Here is a 12,356-nt window from a genome sequence, read left to right on the forward strand (position 1 = left end):
GGCATCATCGTGTTGCCTTGCATTCACAAGTTACAAAAGCGCAGACGTCACAAACACACAGACACACTCAACAGACTTCAATAAAGGAAAAGACAAAACCTTAGCACACACATTCCTCCATCACCACTTCAATAGACACAAACCTTGTCAGTATTTAATGTCTCGTTCTCTCCCAGGGTGGTATCAGCTGTCATTCAGAGATAATGTCTCAGATGTTTCCATACCTTTCCCTGTCCCCATGCATTCACCACACTGACACAGATACAATGGCCTTGAAGATAGAACCAATGATATCCTGGCTCACCTATTCAGCCTCTGTCCTCCTCTCAAAGACTCGATTATGTGTAATCCTATGCCCAGGCAAACACCACGAGCTTGGACCCATTCACCGCTGTTTCCGACAACCTAGAAGACGGCATTGCTATTCTTCCACAGGCTTATGCCAGCGTGTTTTTTTTTTTTCCCCAACGCAGTTATTTACCACAGGTGGCATGGGCAAGATGGTGTAATTGATCTGTCAAAAGCCTCACGCCAGAGGGTTGCATTTGGGAATCAGACAGTCCTTCTCCGTTAGTTCTGGGGCAGCATGTGATGTTGATCAGGAATCAGGCCAGTCATTATCTATAACAGCAGCAACAGAATTGCTTGCAATGTCATGGTGTGTCCTTGACAACCACAGAGAGGTAGACTCATCGTCTTTTTCAAAATCTTTGAAAAGGCATTGGTCTGCACTAAACTGCTCCAACTGTCTGTCATTGGTCCTTTTTTTCCCCCTAGCAGCAGAGAGTGGAGAGGGACTTGCAAAACAAAGGCATCAGTCAGAACATTTACATCAACTGATCAAAGGCAATATGTTGTTTATCTAAAGCTGCAGCTCAGCTGTCAAATATTTGCAATAACTACCACATAAATGTTTCAGAAATCATATCTCACGCACGTGTGTATGTGTAGAAAACTTTTTCATTGCCTCTGCATCCCTAATGGAATTCATCATAACTACATTTTAATATGTTTAATGGATTTATGAGCACTGTTGCTTCACAATTCATAAAATAAATATGCACTTTATGTAGTAATAGTGGTGATAGGCCACGGTAACAGGAGTAGGTATTCAAGACATTTTAGAATACACACGAGGCAATGGAGAGCAATTCAATATTAAGCAAATTCAAATATTCATTAAGTAGTCACGTAATCCTTTCTTATTTTCTCTCTCTTTTTTCAGAACAATGTCCACTGGGGTTTGTGCAATATGCAATATGCATATGTTATTTTCTTGATTATTAAAACATGCTTGAAGTGTGGTGCCTGGTCCTATAGCTATAACATAAATGTTTTAAGATAAAATATTTTCATATTTCAGAGTAGTTCTCAGCACTGTTGAGAACAGACAGAGAGAGAAAAAAGCTATATTCAGTAACTTACTCACTCATGCTCATTCTCCCTTTGACAGGATTAAACTTACACCATAACAAGATTGTTTTCCTGTTTTATTTATTTAACCTTACGCAGTGGCCAGCACATTTATCATTTCTGATGCTTTTCTTATTCTGTATGGAGCATCTATAGTGTTCTCTGTGAGCTGATGGCATCAACAATACATCCATGTGAAACTGATTGGCAGCAGTTCTGCACACCCCTGGAATACCGATGCACTCGGAAGCTGTTAAAGTTAATGTAGATCCACAGATGGTTGAGATAGACAAAGCTGATATTAGGCACAGCTAATTGATTCCTTATCAGGTTTTTATCAGATCGCACTGGCATTTGAACTTCCTTTTCGTCTCTTCCCATCTCTCTCAGCTCAGTTGCCCGAGCTTATCTCAGTGCCTTTGGTGCTTCCAGCTGCTGGTCCGGGACACACTTTTCTGGGCATAATAGTTAATATTCAAATCACTTCATTTTCATGTGGGTTTTAGCCTCAAAGGACCTCCCACTTGCCCGTTCAGCTTTCTAAGCAGATAAAAACCTTTGGAAAATCACAAGAGAATATTTATGGGAGAAAGTGATTTCAGAGTTGAGTTGCTGAAAAGAACTGGCAGAATGATGTGAGTGATAGCTATCATGCTATATCTGCTTTCTCATGCCCTTATTACCCTTTCTCTGTCCAGACTAGTCTCTGTTGTGACCATATTTCCTGCTCTTTATCAGATCTTTATTTCTGGTACACTCAAAACTCTTGTCAACCAAACGAAAACATAAAGCCATATTAAGTTGAGGAATTTAGGGAATGTTAATCTTAAGCACTTATCCTATTTTCACCAAATGTTTAGCCTGATGTGGAAAGGTCAATGAAGAGAGAGAAAAAATATGTGGACTGCTGGGAATATGGTCCAAAAAGTGATTCTGCTCTGAAGCTGTCATTATTCGCTGTCCTATTTAGGTTACCCTTAAGGCAAATGTGTGAAACACACTTCAAGCAGAGTGGAAAGCTGAGATAAAAGTCAACCAGCAAAAAGGATAGAAAAATGGATCTCGAAAATTGTCCAATTTAAAATTCCAGATTACTGAAGTACCATTTTATCTTATTTTCTCTGTGACAGAGTTTTGAGGTAATTTTTATTTGACTGAACCATTTATTTCATAATGTTCTTTTAAAGTTTTATTTCATGTTCACATTTTTTTCCATTGGCATTTCATTTCACCATGTAACTTTTTATAGCACTTGCTATCACCAAACCTGACGCCTCACCCATCAACCACTTTCCTGTCCCAGCCTCCTCTCCCAGCTGGTTGTCAGCTGCACTGCCTGTGATTATATCCCCCATACCCAGCTAAGAGAGGAATTGGCTGCATCTATACATAGCTGAGTTTTCTGATTGTCCAGTTCTGCATTAGACCGATCCTCTTCATTTTAATCTAACAGACTTCACTGTCTCAACAAACAACTCAGACTCAATCTCCTGTGGTGTCCACCAAGGTTCTATGCTAGGTCCTGTAATTTTCTCCATCTACTGGATATGCTCTAGCAAGGTCTCATTATCCAAATAAATAACTTCTCTTTTCACTGTCAGTGACTTTGTGAAATCATATGAAAAAAATCAGGAGTCATACTTTACTGCTTTAATTTTACAAAAAACGAACAAACAAAAAAAACAAAATAACCGATCATGTAGTTAAACCATGTTTACATGGCTCTGAATTGTCTATTGATGTTTTCAAGTCTACTTAAGTGTACTTTAACTCACTGGAAATTTAACTGTGCATGACCTAAACAGCTCTTGTCTGGCCTCTGCAGGTGGTGCATTGTGCATCATGTGATTTTATTGTTATTTCTCTTATTTATTTTACTTAGTTTTTGTTGTTTTTGCCATGTTTTCCTCTGAGGCAAGAGAGGTGCTGTGCTGTACAACACGTCAACTATGTTAAAAGTGCTATATAGATAAAATTGAGTTGAATGTTGAGATTCTCTTCATGTTTTGATCAAAGCTGAGGTTATTTGGAAAAAAAACAATCAACACCAATAATCTGTGTGTTTGCTCTGAAACAACATGTTCAAATCCTCAAATATACCTCATATGTAGAATTCCAGTGCAAAGACCCTAACAGCTGAGCTACCCATCGCCCAGGTGATGCTGTTTATTTTCAACCCACTTACTGGCATCAGAATTAAAGAAAGGGCAGGTTCAATGAGCACTTCCCATCTGCCCGTGAAGAGGAGACGACACATTTAATATCCTGCTCATCCTAGTATAGCAGATGTACAGCTCCACCTCATGTGCTGGCTGCCACAGAGAGGGAGGCTCAGATCCAATTAGAGAAGAAGTGTCATTTACAGAATGTACCAATATAAACAAGACATTGGAAAAACTCACTTCCCAAATGACAAACTTGCTTCCCTAAATGACGATGAAAAGCATCAGAAAGTAAACTGTCACATGACGTCTGATGCCGGGGAAACTGCAGCCTTCATTCGGGGTGATAAAGTGATTTAATATCCACAGTGTCTGGGCTGCTCTGTTCAGTGGTGCCAGGAACAATTACCGTCATCAATAAATGATAAATGCCAGAACAGAGGAGAGGCTATTTCTCCACTGAGGAGTTGGATCTCAGTGCTGATGGATACAGGACTTTTACTCCTCTGCTCTTGGTGATAAGTGGAAAGGCAGAGGTTGAGACACAGGAGGGGAATGGAAAACTAATTAATTTGGGATAATGATCGAGAAGAAGTGCCGATAGCAATGGCTCCAGTCACAACAGTACTAGAATAATGATCAATCCAGGTGGCATGAAAACAGTGGCTATAATTGCCTTTTACCCAGCTTTACCTTGTATGTAATATGCTATTAACAAATGCTTTGATGTTCTGTATCAACATTTTGCGACAGGGTTGAAGTGATACAACCATGAGTCACCTCAGAAGTAATAACTACATCATTAGAGCTGCTGCACCTCTGAGCCATGTTTTAACCTCCAGTATTAAGACTTATGGTAAAACATCAAAATGTACACGAGAAAGTGAAGAACAATTACACCTTTGTTGTACTGCAAATGATTTCAGCCCCTGGAGACCAATACCAATACCAATCTTGATGAGCTGTATCATGTACATATTGTATCTGTCCTTTTTTTTTTCCAAGTCACTGGATTTATTTCTATTTCTCCTGAGGCAGACACTACTATACAATAAGTATTTCAGCCTTGCTTGGTTGTATGGGAGGTGCAGTCTGGCATGATGATGGCTAAGAGCTCAGTTCAGCAATTAGTGTGCTCAGTCAATGCAGCAATAGCACCAGTGAGGTGCAAGTATACCCTGTCAGTGAATTTAGATGTGTCAGGAACCATAGCAAGTACAAAAATGTTATGATTAAAATCAGAATTTTTAAAAAATACAGTCTGTGTGTGTGTGTGTGTGTGTGTGTATAGAGAGAGAGATATGTGTGTGTGTGTGTGTATATATATATATATGTATGTGTATATACACACACACAAATCAAAGGTAATTACTCTAACTGAGAGAAGAAAAGAGTAGCAATCAGTTGTGTGCACACTGATTTGAAATGATGCAAGTTGCAATATCTCTAGATGAGAACAGACTTAATGGGAATACTGCAGAGGGATTTCATGGTGTATCAACAGGTTTTACTGACACACATGTAACTGAGGTGTTGCTGCAGCATAGCACTTGGACAAAAAGGCTGTAATTTGTGTCATTGGCATATGAGACGCACCTCACCTTTCCCTATCATCTACCCCTACCTCATTTCTCCACGGGAGCAGCTGCCTAGACCTACAGAAAGATATTTGTCATTTCAATCCATAACATGTCTCACTACATCTCATCTCATGCAGTCTTCTGGTTAATGAGAACTGTCAGCCGTGTGCTCACACCTGGCACATCTTTCATTTTTGCTCACATGTAATATACACAGTATACGCACATAAAGACAGTGCACTGCACAGTGGAGCACAGTGGAGCATGCCCACTTCTTAGTTCTAACTAACTTCTCCGTCTGTACCTGTAACTCATATTACCCCGCAGACTGCTGCTGTTTTATCACCTCAGTGTGTATTGTCATGGCTGCATTTCCGCCACACTGACGTTGGAAAATTAGACCTGACATACTTTAATATTTGATAAAGCTTGGCTTTCTACTTTGCTGGTTGACTTGGGTTCTGATATAGAGGCTGGAAGCTAGGAACGTGATGAAAAACTTACTGTTGTTCTGCACCACCCCTCTCAAGCTGTAAATCAACCTAAGGGCTGTCATTTACTTTTATTGACCAAGACCATTTTTCCTCTATTTCATTAATTTTAAATGATGCTTTATTCACTTCGTCTGTTTGGGAACCATGTTTTATATTGTTTCCAATGTTTTCATATTCAGTCACATGGGTCTCAGCACACATTGATCATTTTTAAAGCCAACCTGCGACACATGCGGTAGTGTATTTCTCAGAGTGCTTTTAGAACTAGTTTTGTGTCAGATGCAATGTACGTGTTTCAGATATCGGATGGCCATTATGTGTCTGAAAACATTTCCCAAGCCTGCTGATCAATGCTGTTGAGCAACATGGGTATGGGCCATGATGCGAATGACCCTCAGAAAAAAGTGCCTGCCCTGCAGCTTTTTCTGCTGTTTCACTCTCAAAACCAATCACATAACATGCATGTCAACTGAATGTCTCCCTCGTCTCATATGTGCTAATTCAGCACTATAATGTGACCGTTCCGCAACTGAATCTTTCGTTCGCTGAAGTGGCATTTCCCAGCTCATGATAAACCACACCACTGCCTTGAAGGAGCAAAAGCCACAACTGACAGTTGTCTGCGGTTTGTGGTGTGGTCAGCGGAGGCAAAATTAACACATACACAAGCATGCAGGCAAACTAATGTTCAATGATGTAAAATTGATTATTGCACTCAGCTGGGGGAAAAAAAGTATGACAGCTGTTTTGGACCTTGCATCTGACCGCATGTGCTGTCCAAGCAATTAATGCAAGATGCCAGTGTTGGCCTTTTGTCAATATGAAGATTACTCCAGCTGACTTTGAGGATATGCAAATTCTGAAATGTACTTATAAAGCTTAAAAATTGTTCTCATGTAATAGTGAACTTTGGTGAATGCAAGGGCAGTTGTTGCTCTCCTTGCCATATGGGCAGACTGAATGTGGCACTGTAAGAGAGAATGCACACACACACACACACACACACACAGACATATACATTTATTCAAGTACTGCTCTTAAGTACAATTTAAAGTACTATTTGTGCCTTACTTGTGCTTCCATTATTTGCTAAAAAAACATAATGACAAATTATTAGTTCACTATGAAATACAGTGCATTGTTAAATATTAAACCAGTGGTTCCTAACCTTTTTGGTTGGTGGCTCTTACAGCAGTGTCTGGTTGGTGTCTCTTATCACTTTATGGATACGAGTCATTAGCACTCCAACCAAGGAGGAGTTTCCCCTCTAAACTTTTTGGATGGTTTCATTTAAATCATTGATCAACCACTATTTCACAGGAAAAAACCAAGGTCAGACAAAAGTCCAAAAATGAATGCAAATGTATGTAGTACAACTCCACCCAGAACCCACCCACACACAAACAGTCCAGCCTTACCAACATAACACCAACCAACCTATTTCTAGGAATACATTTTTTTATTGAAAGTTTTTTTTTTTACCTGTCCGACGGGGGATCGAAGTGTGCAGGTTAACTGTGGTGAACACATATTGGGACATGAATACGTATAAAGGTTTTTTTTTATGTCTCTAGAAAATGAATGAAAACAGGACTTGTTTTGACACTTCAGGTACCAAAAACAGGCAGGATTTGAACCAGATGCTGCACTTCTGGCACCAAGCTCCACGCTTTTTCCTGAGCACTTTACAGTCTTCATTCTGGGTGTTGGATGCCAAAATTCCCAGGTAAGCATCAAAATCACATCTTCAGATTTCAAGCAGCCCATCCTTTGGATGTTGGACTTGGAATTGTATCCTGTTCCTATATGAATAGATTGAGGATACAAGTACAAACTTGATAAAAATTGATTGATGTTAGATGTGCTTTTGCTGATTAATTTCCAATTTTTTAATAACTGATTTCTAACTTTATCCTGTTTGTACTTTTTATTAGATTTTAGAATATTATAATTCCCCGGCCTTCTTGATTTCAATAAAATGTGAAGCTTGAAACTAGTTAGGATATCTACTATAGTTGAGCATTTATTTATTTTACAAAATGACAACAAAAATTGTGTTTAAGGAGACCGGTTCCTTTAGTATTTAGCCTGTTAAACAGCCGTCCCTGTAGTTTGTCAGCCTGCCTGGGGCTGCAAGCCATTCACACTATGGAGGTGAAAAAACAACATGTGTGAATGAGTCATTAAAATCCCTGCTCTCGTCTACAGAGCCACTGCTGAGGATGAACTCTAACACTCAAACACCTGCAGGTCCCCTTTTGGCTAAAATGAAAATAAATTCATCAGTGGGCCTTAGTGATAATTATATCATGAATTAAGGCCTGAGCAACAACAGACTTCCAAAATGTTCCCTCTCAGATTCACTGTTGGTGAGTGGGGAAGGTCCACCGTTGGATAGGTATGCAGGAACTTCACATACACATGACATACACATACACACTCAGATAGACACACACACACACAAGCACACACACCTGTCACTCACATGCATGAAAAAATGACTGGTTTTACACTTCTCTGTCACTTCTGCTTTCTTTCTTCTCTTTTTTTGCAGTTACTACACTGGTCATCATATTTCATTCTGGGATTCGAGGCTCTCTCTCTCTCTCTCTCTGTCTCTTTCTCTCTCTATCCTTCTTGTCATGTTTATGTGTACGTTAGTCATGGATGTGCATATATATTCTCCTGCAGGCTTATTTTCTTCCATGACCACGATTCTTCATTCAATCAAAAAATACAGTGCTTTTAAATATTATATAATAAGTATTAAATAAAACAGTGACATATTCAGAAGGAGATGCCTGCAGTTGATGTGATTCGGATCATGATTTAATTTCCCCATGGTCTACATCAGAGTCCTTGGAGACTGTTTTGATGGACAACCACACTGTGAGTTGTTTATGCTCCAATGAGATAGATTTCATTAGCAGACTTTATACGGCTGTAAAAAAAAAAAAAACAAAAAAAAAAACACTACTCTTGGTTTCTTGTGAGGGGAGCCCAGCAGTCAGATTGATATCTGTCACAGTGATCCACTCTGTTGTGCTCCGAATGCTGGGACCTGTTCCAAAACCCTATGAATATTCACAAGCATGGTATAGCGCTTAAAGTCTAGTCAGGGCTCTGTTTTGCAGCCAGTGCTCTTGGCAGTGAATGACAGTGTCTTGCTCCATCTTCATCCCCAGTGCTAGGTGATTATCAGAGGCAAAATACAGTATGGATGCAGAGAGTATACAGCAGAAGGTATGTTTCTCTGCTGTTTTCAGAAAATTAATAGCATGTTCCCTATCCCCAGTGCTCTGAAACATTAAACAAAGCAAATCTTTTATTACATCTGTGGTTTTTCATATATTGCAGAAAGAATCACAGGGATATCCACATTATGCAGCATGTAGGATGCATACATTTTTTAAAGTAGGCTTCAGAAAGGGATTGTGTGGTTGTGGGCGTGGATGGAGATGGAGATAGTGGGTTCAGTATTCACAGTAACACAATACTCCAACCCTGCGCTGTAACCACTGTGCCACAAAAAGCCATGCAGCTTCATTATGTGACGCTGCTTCACTGCTACTGTTTCACATACAGGGACATATTTTCCATTTTGCTCTGTTTTACAATCGTACACGTGAAATGCATTTCATTTATTTGTTATTCAGTGTGGATGTTCTGCGCAGGCTGTGGCCTAACACAATAAATAGTGGAATGAAGGGGGGCAAATTCAATTTCACCTCTCTTATACCTACACACTTACAGTGAAATGAGGACACACATAACAAAAGAGGTCTGATAAAGGAGTCACCCCATTTTATTAGTTTTCCATTTAGACTGGTATGTGCATACGTGGGCTGCTACACATGTAGAGACATGGCCACACATGCACCAAAACACATACAAGTGTCTTATTTGGATTGAGAAATGACAAGCAGATGATTGATGCTGACCGGAAGAATATATATGAGTTTCATGATAACAAAAAAAACCACTATCTTATCTTCAGTGAAACCTCTATGGACAACAAAGGGTCATGTTACCTCCAATATATTTTGTATTGTGTTTTGTGGCCTTGGCATAATCATCCTGCTCGGCCCTACGATCAGCCAACATATCTGCCAATGATGCAGGTATGCCAAGATTGTCCCGTGAGAAAATACAGATTCACTCTTTATATTTAAGTGACTATGGCCAATGTAATTATGATCTTCCATATGAGGAAGGTAAGAAGGTTGGTGTATGGGGGGCTGGCTGGTCAACAAAACACTGGACTTTAACACAGTAGACATGTTTGTTTCCCATTTACTATGTCATAGCAATTTGGGTTTCTTTTAACCGTGACAACGATCATTCCCTGACCTTAATCACATTGTTATTATGTAACTATGACAACAAGTAATTTTAATTTGTTGGGTATACCGCACAAAAGACAAATAACCCTCATTTCCTGAGCAGAACATTCAGTCATTGTTTAGAAGAACATTCATTGCTGTTTCCTAATGTCAAAAATGTGAGTTAATACTGTTTGGCTAATCCTTTAATCTGTAATATCATGGTTAAAATAGGGCATTAGAAGAAGACACATCACATTTTATGGTAAATTAAAGTGCTATTACTATACCAGGCACAAATATTCAGGAGAGCCATTCTTTCACTCCACAAAAATGCTGATACAGAATCTATCAATGAAATGGCATCAATCTTTGTAGTTTGATGTTATAATGAAATAAAAGCAGGGTTCAGTCAGGCAACTTGCATACCACATATGAGCAATGTTCACTGGGAATAAATGGAATGCGGATTATTATTTTTGTAGACGGGATCTATTCTGCTCGCTTTCTGTGATCATCATTTTACAATCAGCAAAGGCAAAAGCAGAGAGTGTTGAATAACAGTCCTCTTGGGGAACTTTAATGAAAACACGCCTAACGTTGGATGCTATGGTATCAGTTAAAGAAGGCGCAACGTGGAATGAACAGGTGACAGTAACACTTTAAATGGGCCTAGTTGCTGATGGCAAGCCAAAAGCTCACCTGAGACATTACCTGAGCCAGAGAGCTTCATTTCTGCTTCAGGACACACTTTGCGAACTTTACTTAATAACACACAGGAATGATTAAGGACTTATTGAAATGGCTCATGAATCATATTTTGCAGCAAGGAAATGAATGTAGAGGGATCCCAAGGACATCACCTGAAATAGCATAGAGTATATTATTATATGAGATTTGGCATATTGTAGCTTATGTGTCTATGGCTCATGCTTCAGACACAACCATTCACAAGTTGTCAGATTGCCAGATTATAATTACATGCTGCTGAATTCACCACTCCCCACCCCACCCCACCCCCAGCACCCCAAGGAATATCTCCTGCTTTATCACTGAGAACACATGCTGCAGTAATCAGAAATACTTGCAGAAAGGTTGTTGAAGTGTTGGATAGTCAGGAAGAGTCGAATGCCTAATCTCTGCATGTTTCTCTGAGTGCACACCAACTGTGTTACTTAATGTTTTATACTCAAACTCTGCCCAGATGCTAAGGCCTGAAGAGACTTTTTCACCCATCTTTTGTTATTCATCCAATGTCAGATTGAGCGTCTATGAAGCTGTATTCTGCCGGAAGAATGGAGTGTAATGACCACATCCTTAAACAGCAGCCATCATCCATAAATGGACTGATAGAGATTCTCAACATTTTGATAACTGTGGCAGAACTGGCGCATCATTCACATCAAGTGCTGTAATTTTTCCCCCTGGTATTTTCTCTGTCATTACCAAAGCCCCTCTTGACTACCATGATGTATTTCTGCAGCGAGAATCAGTTTCTCCCTTGCAGTCAGATCTGTATTCCTAACTGGTCTGTTCACTTTAATATTCACCAAACATTTTGAATATACCATGAGGCTTGTGCTGCAGCTCGACTGCTCTAATTGCAGAGATATAATGTTCCTCATAAGATTTATGAGCTATTAATCTGTTCATGCGGAATGATTCATGAGTCTCAGAGTTGGGAGACATATGATTAGAGTTATTCATTTGTCATGGCTGCCGGAGACATAAGGCTTTAAGCCACAGATATTTCATCCAAACTGCAGTGATGTTGGATACCATTCCAGATATCCTAATTTTTACTTCTTAGCATGTCAAGTCATGAAAAAGTGACATCTGTGAAATATTACTGCATACTACTTTTACTTTACGCGTTTTGTCCATGTTATATTTAATTAACTCATTGCAGCTTGACCAGATCTGATCTTTCAGTGCCCTTATTGCTCATTCAACGTCCAGTGTTTTATTGACCCCATCTGTTCACCCCAACCTCCTCCTTTTGTGGACTTTGGACTCGATGTGTTGCTCTGTAACAACATCACACTAAACCCTTCTTTGCCCTGGATGGACAAAGGGATCATTCTTACCATTTCCAGTTTCCTGTGCTTGAAGGATTTGTCATCTGAATTGAAATATATGATGTTTTGGGGAATATGCTAAAACAGCTGATGCTGTTGTTTTTTTCTGGGGAGGACTGTCTCCTTTTACTGCAAGCTTGCAACCACAGTACCCACCTATAAGCAATGCTATGCCACTTAATGCTACTCCTGTTCCTGTTCATACAGCATGTTAAAAGCCCCAGCTTCACCCTGGAATCCACTGAGCCTGACCTCCCATTAAAAATGACCCCATGGGTTGTCTGTGGAAGCAGCTAATTACAACCTG

General features: G+C 39.6%; 1 long non-coding RNA gene across 1 annotated transcript in view; it reads left to right on the top strand.

The window, feature by feature from the left end:
* The window catches only part of LOC108877941 (uncharacterized), a 32,471-nt gene extending 25,096 nt beyond the window's left edge, over positions 1 to 7,375 (top strand). Inside the window, exon 4 of the long non-coding RNA XR_001960175.2 lies at positions 7,261 to 7,375. This is a non-coding gene — a long non-coding RNA (uncharacterized LOC108877941). The remainder of the gene's footprint in view (positions 1 to 7,260) is intronic.
* Positions 7,376 to 12,356: the final 4,981 nt, after the last annotated feature.

Source organism: Lates calcarifer, linkage group LG6 (assembly GCF_001640805.2).
Source record: "Lates calcarifer isolate ASB-BC8 linkage group LG6, TLL_Latcal_v3, whole genome shotgun sequence".
In the NCBI taxonomy this organism is placed as follows: Eukaryota; Metazoa; Chordata; class Actinopteri; family Centropomidae; genus Lates; species Lates calcarifer.